This window comes from Bos indicus, chromosome 1 (assembly GCF_029378745.1).
Source record: "Bos indicus isolate NIAB-ARS_2022 breed Sahiwal x Tharparkar chromosome 1, NIAB-ARS_B.indTharparkar_mat_pri_1.0, whole genome shotgun sequence".
Lineage (NCBI taxonomy): Eukaryota > Metazoa > Chordata > Mammalia > Artiodactyla > Bovidae > Bos > Bos indicus.
The window spans coordinates 91,530,769-91,545,719 of NC_091760.1; the positions used below are offsets into that span (position 1 = coordinate 91,530,769).

The window sequence follows — 14,951 nt, forward strand, 5'->3', positions numbered from 1 at the left end:
TTTCTGTTGTCTCTTTCTGGAATGTTCTCTGATATTTGTATAATATACCCTTCATTAATTGTATTCCTTTAAGTAAATGTGATCTCTTCAGTGAGACCTGCCCCATTACCTCATCTATATAAGAATCTCCATTTCCACATCAACAATTTTTTTAATTAATTAATTTTTAATTTTTGGCTGCACTGGGTCTTCATTGCTTTGTGTGGGCTTTCTCTAGTTGCAGCAAGCATGGGTTACTCTCTAGTTGCAGTGCCTGGGCTTCTCAGTTTGGTGGCTTCTCTTGTTGCACAGCATGGGCTCTAAGGCATGAGGCTTCCATAGGTGTAACACACAGGCTCAGAGGTTGTGGCACACAGGCTTACCAGCTCTAAGATTCCACTGCATGTGCATTCTTCCCAGATCAGGGATCAAACTTGTGTCACCTGCATGGGCAGGTGGATTCTTATCTACTGCACCACCAGGGAAGTCCCCACATCAACAATTTCTCGCCCTCTTTTCAATTTTGTTCTGCTCCTTAGAACTTATTATATGCATCCCTATATACTGCTCTTATTTTTTTATTCAGTCTTTTTTGCAAGGTAGAATGTAAGCCCCATAAGTGCAGAGATTTTGTATGCTTTTACTGATATACTATTATTGTCTAGAAGAAAGCTTATTTATTGAATTATTTAATTAAAGGCTTGACCCCTACCTTCAAGTTATGTGCTAGCTAGTAATCTACAAGGATGGTGATGCATGCCTCTCTCAAGAAGCTTCCTTTGTTTGTTGTCCCCTTTCCCTGGAAAAATGATTGAGATAAGCTACTCCTTCTAAAGCATCTGTTTATGAACATAAGGAAAGAGTTAGCATTTATTGCTCAATCAAGGGTAAATGCTATTCTTTTATCCCCATCATTAGTTGCTTACAATTTAAGAAGATATGATGAATAAAAATGGAAGACCAATATAGACTCATTATAAAAATGTAATTCAAGTATTCAAATTAGCAAATTGCAATAGCTTGGGTTCAAATGTGACAATTAATGATTACATTACCTTAGTTTTCAAAATGCAATTATCAATATTAAAATGTTTACTATATAAAGCAGATCCTTCAATTACTCTCCTGTGTTCTTTTGCTTCCTATTTAAGAAACTAATAAAAAGAACCAAAACTAAGGATCAATATAATTTGACCTTATTAAAACTCTGTCATCAACTTTAATATTAAGGTGTGAATGAAAATTCTTGATAACACAAAATAAAAACCATGCCAGAAAACATTGGTGAGTTCCTACTAATTTCAACCCCAAGTTCTTTTTTTTTTTTTTTTTTCCTAACTCCGTTTGTGTTTTAACTTCCAGCCGGAATTTCTCAAAACATAATTCATATGTTTATTGTGCTTTCAAAGTACCTTCTAATTTTATAGCCAATGAGGGCAATCCAATTATTGCTGTTACTTTCCTGATTTCTTTAACATTTTCTCATCACATTTCTCTTCATAACTCAGTATCAACTGGCCTGTCCTAAACGTAAACTTTCAAAGTAATGATAATCTTATCATAACCAAAAAAAGTCTCATGTTGGAACTTCCCAAGGTGCTGTTTGGTAAAATATGATCCCTTTTCATTTATGTTCTCTTTCTGCCCTCATGAGATTCATTACACTGAGTTTTATACCTACTCCAAGCAAACAATCAAAGAACTATTCTCCAGTGACTTCCAGCTTAGTTTTTCTTTTATTCTTCATAATGTTTATTGAATGGCATATGTTCCTCATCTCTCTGAATCTACAGTACAATAAATTTATGTTATCAGTAAACTAAACCAGACATTAATGGTAAAATTGTTTTGACTCAGATTATATTTCTCACATACCTCTGATTTGCCATCATCATAAAACTCATTTATGTGGATTATAAAAGTGGCTTTCATGATGAATTATGTAAAGCTCTACTTACCAGTCAAGAAAAAATGCCATTTATATTCATTTCACTTGCTCTCTTCAGCTGAAATTATTCTTATTTCCATTGTTATCAGATTTCATAAAATATGTGTTGAAAATCCATATTCAATGTATAACATATATATTTTTTATAGTTCTCATATTGTCTTTCAGCACCTTATGATTTGATTTCTGCTGTGTATCTTTTAAGAGTTCCCTATTTTCTTGGAATTTTAAACACAAACAAAACACTTTCAAAGGATACCCACAATCTCTCTTACAATCAGATTTCGCTGTTGTTACTGTTTCTTTGTAGCTGCTGTGTTCTGTCCCCATTTTTGCTAGGAAGAGGGAATGCTTGACACAGACAGCCCTGATTCCTACGCTAATAACTTAGAATTTCCCCTGAGCATATTCTTTCTACATGTGGGATTATTTTACTGAATAACTTTTACTGAAATCATGCCAAGGCACTCCAAATGGTTTCAGTAGGAAATTTCTCTTTTCTTAGCCAGTTCTATAGACTGAACTATAGAACTATAGACTGGTCTCACATCTACCCATAGTTAGCATGATTGAAACCAATTTGACACCCCCTAGTTAGCAAGAAGTTTCTCATTAAATGACAAGATAAATTCAATATATAGAGGTATGTCTGTCAATCCACATGAGTGGCATTGTAGTATTTAAACAATGTAGTATTTCTAGCAGAAGTCTATGGAAAATATTTTGGCAGTCAGTGTGGGGGAAATTAATATACAGGGTCAAAAAAAATTACACTTTTTCTTCCATGTATCAAGAAACAGCCATGTTTGGAGAGCAGAAATGAACAAAGTAAATGAAAAAGTTATATAGAAAGAAAATTAGTGCTAAAACAGATTATGAGTTTGGATAATTAGGAAAAAATCAGCTAAACAATAATGAATGTTAATATACAAAATAATTTAGTGATTCAGGAATAACAAAGTCCAATCTTCTTGTTATGTCTAAATAATTTTATTTATGTTACTTAACCCATGTCCTGTATCATGTAAGTTTCTTAGATCTATGTCAAACAAAAATTTCAAGGAAGATCATGATGTCTAGATTTTTCAGAACAAAGTATCAAAGAGGCAGTCTCTGTATAGAATCTTCTTTAAGTACTCAGTAGATAATGACTACTGAATATGTTTGAGGAAACTAGCTAAGACTAGGAAAAGAACCATCTAAATTATAAGAAAGAATATTGTTCAGGATTTTACAATACCAAGAACAGTGCCTATTTCAACCAGTCAGACTGGAAAAACTTATTAAAATATGGAGCATTGAGTAAAGTACCCAGGAATGCCTAACCTCACTAGTGGAAGGTAGTTAGCCCTAGACTGACCTCTGCTTCTAATCAGCCAAATGAAAAATAAAAGCAAGATCCAAACCCATCAGATTGTATCCACATAACCACATGTCAGAACAAAGTTAAAGAAAGAACAGTAGAGATACAAAAACAGCCAGAACCCAACAAGGTGAAGTTCAGTTTTGTACATCCAATGAAAGAAAATCAGGCATACAAAGAAGCAGTAAAACATGACTCAGAAGGAGGAGAATAATCATTCCTTTGTTTGAAAACTGATAAAGGACAGAAGTGGTATGGACCTAACAGAAGCAGAAGATATTAAGAAGAGATGACAAGAATACACAGAATAAGTGTTCAAAAAAGATGTTCACAACTCAGATAATCATGATGGTGTGAATCACTGACCTAGAGTCAGACATCCTGGAATGTGAAGTAAAGGGCCTTGGAAAGCATCAGTACAAACAAAGCTAGTGGAGGTGATGAAATTCCAGTTGAGCTATTCCAAATCCTGAAAGATGATGCTGTGAAAGTGCTGCACATAATAGGCCTGCAAATTTGGAAAACTCAGCAGTGGCCACAGGACTGGAAAGGTCAGTTTTCATTCCAATCCCAAAGAAAGGCAATGCCAAAGAATGCTCAAACTACTGCACAATTGCACTCATCTCACACGCTAGTAAAGTAATGCTCAAAATTCTCCAAGCCAGGCTTCAGCAATATGTGAACCATGAACTTCCTGATGTTCAAGCTGGTTTTAGAAAAGGCAGAGGAACCAGAGATCAAATCGCCAACATCTGCTGGATCATGGAAAAAGCAAGAGAGTTCCAGAAAAACATCTATTTCTGCTTTATTGACTATGCCAAAGCCTTTGACTGTGTGGATCACAATACACTGTGGAAAATTCTGAAAGAGATGGGAATACCAGACCACCTGATCTGCCTCTTGAGAAATGTGTATGCAGGTCAGGAAGCAACAGTTAGAACTAGACATAGAACAACAGCCTGGTTAAATAGAAAAAGGAGTACGTCAAGGCTGTATATTGTCACCCTGTTTATTTAACTTATATACAGAGTACATCATGAGAAATGCTGGACTGGAAGAAGCACAAGCTGGAATTAAGATTGCCGGGAGAAATATAAATAACCTCAGATATGCAGATGACAACACCCTTATGGCAGAAAGTGAAGAGGAACTAAAAAGCCTCTTGATGAAAGTGAAAGTGAAGAGTGAAAAAGTTGGCTTAAAGCTCAACGTTCAGAAAATGAAGATCATGGCATCCGGTCCCATCACTTCATGGGAAATGGATGGAGAAACAGTGTCAGACTTTATTTTGGGGGGCTCCAAAATCACTGCAGATGGTGACTGCAGCCATGAAATTAAAAGACACTTACTCCTTGCAAGGAAAGTTATGACCAACCTAGATAGCAGATTCAAAAGCAGAGACATTACTTTGCCAACAAAGGTTAGTCTAGTCAAGGCTATGGTTTTTCCTGTGGTCATGTATGGATGTGAGAGTTGGACTGTGAAGAAAGCTGAGCACCGAAGAATTGATGCTTTTGAACTGTGGTGTTGGAGAAGACTCTTGAGAGTCTCTTGAACCGCAAGGAGATCCAACCAATCCATTTTGAAGGAGATCAGCCCTGGGATTTCTTTGAAAGGAATGATGCTAAAGCTGAAACTCCAGTACTTTGGCCACCTCATTCGAAGAGTTGACTCCTTGGAAAAGACTCTGATGCTGGGAGGGATTGGGGGCAGGAGGAGAAGGGGATGACAGAGGATGAGATGGCTGGATGGCATCACTGACTCGATGGATGTGAGTCTGAGTGAACTCCGGGAGCTGGTGATGGACAGGGAGGCCTGGCGTGCTGTGATTCATGGGGTCACAAAGAGTCGGACACAACTGAGTGACTGATCTGATCTGATCTGATCTGATAGATGTTAGAGTTAGACAAGGACATTGAAAAAATGTGTTATAACTGTATTCCATATGTTCAAAAAGTAAACAAATTGAAGCTGTAAAAATAGACTCAATTAGAACTTTTTGAAGTGACAACAATAATTTCTAAAAAATTTCGCTGAATAGGATGAATGGCAAGTTAGATGTAGCATAAGAAAATGAGTCGGTGAGTACAGTGTTAGCTGCTCAGTCGTGTCCAACTCTTTTATACCGCATGGACTGTAGCCTGCCAGACTCCTCTGTCCATGGAGTTCTCCAGGCAAGAATACTGGAGTGGGTTGCCATTTCCTTCTCTATTTGGGTATAGTAGACTTCTCTAAACCTTAGGATTGGCCAGGCCTCAGGAAGGACCTCTTGTCCTATCCCTGTCTTTTGCGAGTACACGGACGTGGAGGAAAGGATTCCCTGAGAGTCTGAGGATCTTCACCTCTAACCCCTCAGACGTTTTTATCAGCAGGAAGGGAGCAAGAGGCAAGAGCTTTTTCTGAGCTTATTGTTTTCAAATTAAGCCCTTGACTCTCCTATTCTCCACAACTAGCAGGCATTCTCTCTTTCTCTTTGCCAACAACTAAATTTACCTGTCAGTGACATAGTAAAAAAACCAACCAAACAAACAGAAAATAGAGTGAACTGTGGGAATATTTCAAACATGCTAATGTATATGTAACTGGAGACATTAAATATGAGAAGTAGTACATAAAAATATTTAAATATTTACTGAAAATTTCCCAAACCTGATATAAAGTATACAACCACAGATCCCTAAAACACAAGGGGAAAAAAAAAAATGAAAGTGCCCAAGATACACTATAGTCAAACTTTTTTTTTTTATTTTTTTTATTTTTTTTTAAATTTTTTATTCCTTTATTTCTCATGTGTTCCCCATCCTGAACCCTCCTCCCTCCTCCCTCCCCATACCATCCCTCTGGGTCGTCCCAGTGCACCAGCCCCAAGCATCCAGCATCGTGCATTGAACCTGGACTGGCATCTCGTTTCATACATGACATTTCACATGTTTCAATGCCATTCTCCCAAATCTTCCCACCCTCTCCCTCTCCCACAGAGTCCATAAGCCTGTTCTATACATCAGTGTCTCTTTTGCTGTCTCGTATACAGGGTTATCGTTACCATCTTTCTAAATTCCATATATATGCGTTACTGTACTGTATTGGTGTTTTTCCTTCTGGCTTACTTCACTCTGTATAATAGGCTCCAGTTTCATCCACCTCATTAGAACTGATTCAAATGTATTCTTTTTAATGGCTGAGTAATACTCCATTGTGTATATGTACCAATGCTTTCTTATCCATTCATCTGCTGATGGACATCTAGGTTGCTTCCATGTCCTGGCTATTATAAACAGTGCTGCGATGAACATTAGGGTACACGTGTCTCTTTCCCTTCTGGTTTCCTCAGTGTGTATGCCCAGCAGTAGGATTGCTGGATCATAAGGCAGTTCTATTTCCAGTTTTTTAAGGAATCTCCACACCGTTCTCCATAGTGGCTGTACTAGTTTGCATTCCCACCAACAGTGTAAAGGAGTTCCCTTTTCTCCACACCCTCTCCAGCATTTATTATTTGTAGACTTTTGGATTGCAGCCATTCTGACTGGTGTGAAATGGTATCTCATAGTGGTTTTGATTTGCATTTCTCTGATAATGAGTGATGTTGAGCATCTTTTCATGTGTTTGTTAGCCATCTGTATGTCTTCTTTGGAGAAATGTCTATTTAGATCTTTGGCCCATTTTTTGATTGGGTCATTTATTTTTCTGGAGTTGAGCTGTAGGAGTTGCTTGTATATTTTTGCAAACTTTTAAGATATAATCTTACATGCAGCCAGAGAAAAAAAAGAGAAAAGAGTTCTTAACACAAATTAGTAGAACTGGTCAATAGAAAATCACTAAAAATAAAAGAAAGAAAAAGGAAATCACTATGGATAGATAGTTCTTGAACTCTCCACCCAATGACATACTAAACATTCAAATATGCAGGAATCATTTTCTAACATAAAGCATTTTTTTAATTCACAAAAGAAGATAAGCACATTTAAAAGTATTTAAGTCATAGAATGTATTTTCTTTTTTTTTTATTTTATTATTATTTTTTTAAATTTTATTTTATTTTTAAACTTTACAATATTGTATTGGTTTTGCCAAATATCAAAATGAATCCACCACAGGTATACATGTGTTCCCAATCCTGAACCCTCCTCCCTCCTCCCTCCCCACACCATCCCTCTGGGTTGTCCCAGTGCACCAGCCCCAAGCATCCAGTATCGTGCATCAAACCTGGATGAAAAAAATGAGATGAAATTAGAAATCAAAAAATATATCTGGAAAATTCTCAAGTATTTGGAAACTAAATAGCATACTTCTGAGGGGAAAAAATTAGAAAATACATTGAACTGAGAAAAATTAAAAACTAAATGTATCAAGATTTGTAGAATGCAGCTAATATAGCACTTAAGGGAAATATATAACACTAGATGTCTATATTAGAAAAGAAGAAAGTCTCAAATTGAATACCTCAGCATTAAGCAATCAGAAAGAGTACAACAAATAAAATCCAAGGGAAGCATAAGAAAGAAATAAACAAACAAAAAAAGAAATCAGAAGGAGAGAGAAAATGAGGGAAAAAAGAGTGAAAATTAACAGAAATCAAAGGCTGACTTTTTGGAAAGATTAACAAATTTTGATGAACTTCTAGCTGGACTAATTTTGGGAAAAAAAAAAAAATATATATATATATAAGAAAGCAGCATCAGGAATGAATGAAGTAAAATCACTCTAGATTTCATGTATACTTTAAAAAAAAATGGTAATATTCAGTTCAGTTCAGTTCAGTCACTCAGTCATGTCCAACTCTTTGCGACCCCATGAATTGCAGCATGCCAAGCCTCCCTGTCCATCACCAACTCCTGGAGTTCACTCAAACTCATGTCCATCGAGTCAGTGACACCATCCAGCCATCTCATTCTCTGTCATCCCCTTCTCCTCCTGCCCCCAATCCCTCCCAGCATCAGAGTCTTTTCCAGTGAGTCAACTCTTCGCATGAGGTGGCCAAAGTACTGGAGTCTCAGCTTTAGCATCATTCCTTCCAAAGAACACCCAGGACTGATCTCCTTTAGGATGGACTGGTTGGATCTCCTTGCAGTCCAAGGGACTCTCAAGAGTCTTCTCCAACACCACAGTTCAAAAGTATCAATTCTTCAGCACTCAGCTTTCTTCACAGTCCAACTCTCACATCCATACATGACCACAGGAAAAACCATAAGCAATTTTATACCAATATATCCCACAATGTGGGCTTCCCTGGTGGCTCAGTGGTAAAGAATCCTCCCGTCAATGCAGGAGAGGCAGATTCAATCCTTGGGTCCAGAAGATTCCCTAGGAAAGGAAATGGCAACCCACTCCAGGATTCTTGCCTGGGAAATCCCATGGACAGAGGAGCCTGTGGTGTGCAGTGCATGGGGGTCACAAAAGAGTCAGACATGAATTAGCAACTAAACAACAGCAATAGTAACAAAATCCCACAATTAAGATTAAATGGATAAATTTCTTGAAAAAGACAAGGCTGACTTAAGAAGAAATAAAGTCTGAAAGCCCTATATCTATTAAAAAATGAAAAAAAAAAGTATAGTTAAAAGCCTTCCATGAAGGAAAACTCCAGGCCCAGAAGGCTTTGTTAGTACATGCTGCCAAATATTTATGAAAAAAAAAAAAAAATACTACCACTGAATAAGCTCTCCAAGAAAGTTGAAGAAGAGGATATTCTTCTCATATCATTCTATGAGTCTAGTATTATTTTGATACTAAAACCAGAAGAGGATATCAGGAGAAAACTACTGACCAATATCCATCATGAATCTAGATGAAAAAATATTTTAACAAAATATTAACAGACTGAACACAATAATGCATAGAAAGATAATACATGATGAGAATAAGCTGGATTTATCCTAGGAACACATGACTAAATATTACAAAATCAATGTACTAATTGCATAACATATTAAAAAATAGAAGTTTTATGAAATTTTCAAATATATAGGAAACATATTTAAAGTTTTCAGGAAAGTAAAAATATAAGAGATCTTTCCTATCTTGGTAAAAGTAATTTATGAAAAACTATGCCCAATATTTAAGACTGAAAGAATGAATGTTTCCCTGTAAAGTAAAAATAAAATAGCAAGGATTTCTGCTCTCACACTGCTATTCAACATTGCATTGAAAGCTTTAACCAATGTAATATGCCATGAAAGTAATGAAAGGCATAGAGATTTAGAGGAAGAAACAAAATTATATTTATTAGCAAATTGCCAATCATATGTGTCAAATATGATGGAAGCTGGAAAGAAGCAGAAGAATTTAAGTGAGTTTAGCAAAATGTTATAGGATATAAGATCAACGCACAATCAATAGTAGCAAAAAATAAAACAAAACTAAATTTTTTGTATTTTGTTTATTTTTAGTTCCCTGACCAGGGACTGAACCTATGGCCCCTGCAGTGGAAGATTAGAACCTTAAACACTGGATTGCCAGGGAAATTCCCAAGAAATTAAAATTTTTTGAAGTTACCATTTATACTAGTATAAAAAAACAAGTACTGAGGGATAAATTTAACCAAAACTTAAAAGAGCTCTACGTTGAAAACTACAAAATATTTTTGAATTTAAAAGACCACAATAAATGGAGAATGTGTGTTTTTGGTCCCAAAATTCAATGTTGCTAATTGGTCAGTTCTCTATAAATGTATCTAAAAGTTGAATGCAATATGGTTAAAATTCTGAGTATATTCAATTTAATCTTCATTAAATTGACAAGCTAACTCTAAACTTCATATGGAAGTTAAAAAAAAAAAAATCTTCGAAAAAGTAATAAGTTTAATACATCTACTACCTCTACTACATATCCCCAGTATTACTGCCAGGGAAATCCCATGGACAGAGGAGCCTGGCATGCTATAGTCCAAGGGGTCACAAAAGTCAACCATGACTCAGCAATTAAACAACATCAAGAATGTACATCATATTTTACTTTGCACATTTTAAATAGATGCAATTAGTTGTTATGTTGATTATACCTCAGTAAAGCTATTAAGAGACCACGGTATTTATTTCATATTAGTTCTCCTTAACTTCAAAATCCTATGTTAGAGAAATATTTCATTTTCTGCCAAAGCTCGGAACATATAAAGAATTTATTCTCTTATATAGTGCTCCAGTACTCTGACAGAGCTATGTTTGGATTGCTCTGTGGTTCACTTGGATTTAAAAACTTTATACGGGGAATGCCATGACTGAGTGAATAAGTATGAATTCACAGTTTTGTTTTAAATGAGAATCTGAAAAACAACATTTTTCAACATAACAATTTAAGAAGAAATATCTGTTTTCTTTTCACTTTATCGTTATGACTAACAAATAAAAGAACTTTCACTTAACCTCCAACTTCCTTAAATGTATTTGTGTGTGTAACTGGAGCCTATTATACAGAGTGAAGTAAGCCAGAAAGAAAAACACCAATACAGTATACTAACACATATATATGGAATTCAGAAAGATGGTAACTATAACCCTGCATGCAAGACAGCAAAAGAGACACAGATGTATAGAACAGTCTTTTGGACTCTGTGGGAGAGGGAGAGGGTGGGATGATTTGGGAGAATGGCATTGAAATATATATAATATCATATATGAAATGAGTCGCCAGTCCAGGTTCGATGCATGATACTGGATGCTTGGGGCTGGTGCACTGGGACGACCCAGAGGGATGGTATGGGAAGGGAGGAGGGAGGAGGGTTCAGGATGGGGAACACATGTATACCTGTGGCAGATTTAAAATTTTAGAGAGAAAAAAAAAAAGATACAAATAGACAAACACATGCATTTTACATACACATGTATGTACATGCATATAGATGTAAATAGACACCTGTATATCTATACACATATACACATGTTACTATATATTTATACACATACATATACACATCTATATCCTGGAAAAGGGAATGGCAACCCACTCCAATATTCTTGCCTGGAGAATTCCATGGACAGAGGAGCCTGGAGGGCTGCAGTCTGTGGGGATACAAAGAGTCAGACATAATTGAGTGACTAAGCACTCACACACACACACACACACATACTTATATATGTATTCACACACATTTATGTTAAAAACAGATCTAATTTTCAAAAATAAACTAAATTTTAAAATTAGTTTTTATTTAGTTTTTATTTTGCTCACATTCTTTGCTTGTAAATATAATGGCAAAGAGAAGTGTTCAGTTTTTCTTTTTCACTCTTTGGCTTCCTCTCAAATATTTGTTGTCTTTATTTGATGACCGTGGTTCTCACAGTGAGGAAATCTGCAATGAAAGCTCCTGTTTTTAGAATGCTTTTTTAATCCACCGTGCATTTGAGCCACTGTAATGTACTTGGTGGGTTTGAATTTTCCCCTGAACATATCACAAACAAAACAGATTAGTTTTTATGACTGAAGTATTGCCTGTGTTAAGTATCTCTTTAGTCTTCCTGCAACTCTGGTGCCAAGAAGAAGAGAATGTGATATTTTCATGTGCTTCATTTTAATTGAATCAGCTGCAAGAACAAAATACTTTTTTAGATTGAGTGAGAATTGCTGCCTTGGTTCCAATTCACTGCTTTGTAACCAAATAGCTCTTCTTCGTCTAGATTTATTGTATTCCTACCTCCATCTTCTTTGGGACATTGGCTGCTGAACTCTTTCACTGACACTCTTCTCATTAGGCTACTGAGAAAATTAAATAGATTCTATCAGTCTCTTTCCTAACATTCTGGTGATACTTTATGGACTATAGGCTGAGAGTGAGGAAATTTAACTGTAACTTCTAAGAACTAAGTTCCCATTAGGGGAACAAAATATTTTATGTTTCTTGTCAGGGTGGATGTGGTGGCATGAATGGGAAGAATGCCTTCATCCCCTGTGAGCAAGATGAAAGCCCCAAACTAAACCCTAGAGGTGTCTTTTCTAGCACATTATCTACCACTTTTTAAAACAAATATGAAAGAGCCAAATATTCCCTAATTAGTGTTACTATGTATCCTAAGCTTTAATCAGCAGTAACTCTGAGGTTAGCATTTATAATCACGTTTGAGAACGGGGCACTTGGATCAGACTTTCCCTGCCCGGGAATCAGGCATAGAATTCACAGGCTTTGGAGTCAGAAGTCCCACTCTTCACACATCCCTTTGCCACTTTCTATGTCTATGATCATGGACAAAGTCATCAATTTCTCTGAATACAAATGTATTCTTCTGTGATACATACAGGTTAATATTAATTATTTTATATAGAGAACAAGTTAAAGTTAGTGTGGTATCACAAAGAGATACAGAAACATGATGACTTAAGTAAGTAAGAAATTTATTTCTCTCTCATGAAAACAGTCCAGGACTGATGAGGAGGCTTTGTAAACTTTAACACATGGCTTCTGGCAACCCACTCCAGTGTTATTGCCTGGAGAACCCCAGGGATGGTGGAGCCTGATGGGCTGCCGTCTATGGGGTCGCACAGAGTCAGACACGACTGAAGCGACTTAGCAGCAGCAGCAGGGTTAAGGATGGTGATCATCATTTCTAGCCAGTGGAAGGTGAAGGGAGAATGAGGGCAAGTAGCTTCTCTGCTGAGTTTGTCACTCAGAATATACAATCAGTGTTGTTATTTCTTCCCCACTGGCCAGGGCTTGGCCAGAGGTCAACATGCCTGTGTGTGAGTCTGAGAGACTGTGTTCCCAACTGGTAGGCCATGTGCCCAGCTAAAACTTGGAGGGACCTTTCTTTAAAAGAAAGAGATAAGAATGTATGTTAGAGAACAATGAACAAACTCTAATGTTAAAATATGCAGGTAACAAGATTCAAGAGTTATTGTCTGAAACCAGGTTAGGTATAAGGCATGTTGAAATAAATGTCATTAAATGCTCAAGTATTTTAAATAATGGAATAATCATTTAATCTATACTTGTAGATTAAATAAAATAATTATTTAATCAGACACCTCCCAGAATCTGAATCAGACAAAGGAGCTTTGTCGGATGGTGTGAACTTTCCTTGGCTTCTCCCAAACTAGTGACTTCATGCCCACCTGAGCAAAAAAATGAAAGATATTCTCTATGACCTAGAAGAGATCCAGGGAAAATTACAAGAAAATTTCACTCAGCAATGGGCCCTTGAAGAACAAACACAGGTTGAACTCCCGGAAGCTCCATCTTCTTCCTCATGCTCACTGCCTGACCAGAGCCACCTTGCACCCAAGAGGTTTCTTCATCTGCTCGATAGACCATCATCAGTCCAAACTTTGACCTTGGGAGCCTCTCCTATAATCTGAAGGTGTCCACAGATCACTGGACAGTGACTGTATCTCACTTTCCACACACCTGACCCTGGAGTCCTGAGAGGTTTGCCTCCAGCCAAGCCATATGTTTCCAGGCCCTCTCTTCTGGGCAGCGGTATTGGGAAGTGGACACTCAGCATTGTAGCCACTGGACAGTTGGGGTGACCTTGTGGAGGGATGAAGAAAAGCCAGATCCTAGGAAGGACCACAGACTCCTGGTGTATAGAGTGGGAAAGGGACCAGCCAGCTGTCTGCATGGTGCACAGTCAAGGAAACTGTCTTCGACTCACACAGACCTAGTGTGGTGGACATCTGGCTAGACCTTGAGGAGGGAAATCTTGCCTTTTATTCTGTGGCTGATCTGGCGAAGCCTCTGTATGAGTGCCCAGTCTCTGTCTCTTTTCCTCTGCACCTTGCCTTCTGCCTGTATGACTTATACCCTGGAAATTCTCTGACTATAAGGCAAAAGAACATGTAAACATTCCCTGGGTGTTAAAACATATTGATTTCCCAGTCTCTCAGGTGGGAAGCTTGTGATAAAGTGATAAAGCATCACTTTATCACTAGTGAAGCTGGTGGTAAAGAATCAGTCTGCCAATGCAGGAGAACTAAGGGATGTGGGTTCTATCCCTGGGTTGGGAGGTTCCCCTGGAGGAGGAAATGGCAACCCTCTCCAGTATTCTTGCTTGGAAAACCCCATGGACAGAGGAGCCTGGAGGGCTATAGTCCATGGGGTCACAGAGAGTCGGACATGACTAAAGTGATTTAGCACACAACCTGCTTGTAAATAGAAGCTTTTAGAAGTTTCTTTATTAAAGTTTTAGAAAATACATTCATGTGTTTGTTTCTATCTGCTAAAGCAAATGTTTAAATTGAAGAACTTGAACAAGTCAGTTTTCACAGTTAGCAAAGACAGGTAAATACAAAATAACCAAAGAGTAGGACATACTTACATAGGAGATTTTCAACTATTTTAGACTATAATGTAGCAAAGAATACAGTTTGAAACAAAATTGTATAGCATCATGATGGTCATCAATTTTAGAATCAGAAAAATATCATTTGGGATTCCAGGTCAGTCTCTTTTACTAGCAGTATAGTCTTAAAGCAAGTATTTTTCCTTTTAAGTGAAGTCGCTAAGTCGTGTCAGACTTTGCAACCCCATAGACTGTAGCCTACCAGGCTCCTCTGTCCATTGGATTTTCCAGGCAATAGTACTGGAGTAGATTGCCATTTCCTTCTCCAGGTGATCTTCCCAACCCAGGGATTGAACCTGGGTCTTCCACATTGTAGACAGATGCTTTTACCGTCTGAGCCACCAGGGAAGCTTTTAAAGGACAGTGTTAATTTTTAAAAAAAAAAATATATGGATCT

General features: G+C 37.2%; 1 pseudogene; it reads left to right on the forward strand.

Moving 5' to 3' along the window:
* The window catches only part of LOC109562851 (E3 ubiquitin-protein ligase RNF135-like), a 44,565-nt pseudogene extending 30,510 nt beyond the window's left edge, over positions 1-14,055 (forward strand).
* Positions 14,056-14,951: the final 896 nt, after the last annotated feature.